Below are 2,258 nucleotides of genomic sequence, written 5' to 3'. Positions count from 1 at the left end.
GGTTGGCGCAGGATAGAGCAGGGTTTAGGGCTGTTGTGCATAGGGTCGCTATGAGTCGGAAACGACTCGACGGCACATAACAACAACAACCATAAATTGGACAGAATAGAACTGTCCCATAGGGTTTTAAGGCCGTATTTCCCAACCACCCCCAATAATTACCTTTCTGGTATTTATTAAAGTTAGTAAATGGATTAGTTATGAATTATTGAAAGGAACTTGACACTAAGTTAGAGTTAGAAAGTCAAGCCTATTATTTGTTGTTATTCTATAATTGTCATATTTGGATGACTTATCTGGGTCAGTTGTTGCTATTAGATGCTGAAAAGTTGGTTTCAGCTCATAGAAATCTTACAAAAAACTAAGTCTTTCCTAGTCATGGGGCATCATTTTGTTTAAACCCATTGTTGCAGCCACTGTGACAATCCACCACATTGAAGGTTTTCCTCTTTCTCCATAGAGAAGAGTATGTGAACATATATAAACTACATACACATATTTCCTCTGGTATGAGGAAATCTCCCTGATATGACTTACTTTCTAAACTTACTTGGCTTTGTTCAAGCTGTTAGGTATTTTAGCCTCCTTTTTAACTAATTCAACACTCAAGCTCATAAGGCTGTATTTTTTTTTTTAACAGAAGCTTACTGTCATATATTTATCATTCACAGAATGGCTATTGGACTTGAATTGCCAACCTTTTGGTGACCAGTGGAGGACTTGGTCATTGTTGTTGTTGTGTACCATGGAGTGGGAACCAACTCATAGCTGACTCATAGCTAATCACAGGAAACTGCCCATCCTTCTCCCATGAAGCAGCTGGTGGCCTTGAACTATGTGCCTTCGGGATTCCAGCAGAGCTTCTTGCCACCGGAGCTTCTTCACTTGGTAACTACAGCATCTTAAACTATAGAAACTATTCTGAGTACAAACAGCTCCCTCCAGCCCTTCTGAGCATAGTGCTTACATTTCCAATCAAATATACACCCTTATGTTTATCATCACATGAGGAAATCTGGGATTATTCTAAGCCCAGTATTCAAGACATGAAATGTGATTCTGAACATCATGAAAACAGTTTATTTTTTTTAACCATAAATGGATCTCTGTGCATTAGTTATTAAAATTGCTTATAAAAGTGGCTTTGCGCCAAGGAGCCAGCCCAGGAACTAATGAACACAGAGCCCATCAAAGTGACATTACAACTTTGTGACTGTCCTCCTTCTTGTTGTCATTTGCCTTGGAGTCCAACCAACTCCTGTCTGATCCTGCCACGGGTATCCAGAGGCAGTAAATGGCATGGGAGGAGACTGCACATTTCTCTCCCATGTAGCCTCTGGGGTACTCGAACCATGAGACTTCCGGTTGGCAGCAAGGCCACCAGAATGGTCTGCAAACAGCAGCAGTGACCCTGTGACTCACCAGAAAGGGTCAAACAGCCCAAAACACACAGTTCAGGAGTGGCCCTGTGGACCTTCTCACAAAGAAAGTAATCAATGCAAAGGCCTGCAGAGAGCCTGTTCGTTGTGTAACTTCAGGTTTGGGTTCAACTTCTGACTAGTGTTTGCACGCTGGCTGGCGGTCTGTGCGCTAAAGTTTAGCGCTGAAGAGCTAAGGGCAGGGAGAGGGCCATTCTAGCGTTCCTGTGAAAATCACACTCTCTTCCTTCTTAACATTAAAACTGATCAGAGTTAAGACACTGGTTGTGGGTTCAGAGTGATGGTAAACGGGCCTGGGGCTAGTGGGGGTCGTTGGGAGTTTGCCACATTCACAGACAAAAAACCCGCAAAAGACCCGGTTTCCTCCTGAGCCAGGCCGGGAGGGAGTCTCGGACGTAACAGAGCCACGCCAGACAATGGCCTTGGGGAACCGGGTCCCAGGAGCAGGGTCTCTCTTACCGGAGGCGACTCGGCAGGGGGCTTCGTCAAAATGCTGTTATTCTTTTTCTCATCCTGTTTCCCCTTTAATTGTTCCTTTTGTTTCTCTGGCTCCTTTCCTGGCTTTTTCCCTGGCTCCTTCTTCTTCTCTTTTTCCTCTTCTTTCCCCTTACTTTTCTCCTCCTCTTTTCCCGTCTCCTTTATTGGCACCTTAAGTCTACCGTCCGAGGCCTTCTTTTTCACGTTCTTCACGTTTCTCCTGAAGCCGAATCTCTCCTCCGCCTTCTTGGCCTTGTCGAGGCTCTTCCCGGCCGTCCCCTTCTCCATCACCGCCACCCGGCTTCTCAGTTCTCGCCCCGCGCGCCCGCGCGCCCGCGCGCC

The sequence above is a fragment of the Elephantulus edwardii genome, unplaced genomic scaffold (genome assembly GCF_000299155.1).
Source record: "Elephantulus edwardii isolate Elephantulus edwardi_28Jun2011 unplaced genomic scaffold, EleEdw1.0 scaffold00107, whole genome shotgun sequence".
Classification (NCBI taxonomy): Eukaryota; Metazoa; Chordata; class Mammalia; order Macroscelidea; family Macroscelididae; genus Elephantulus; species Elephantulus edwardii.
The sequence above is the reverse complement of the archived record's forward strand: the minus strand, read 5'-3'. Positions refer to the sequence as shown.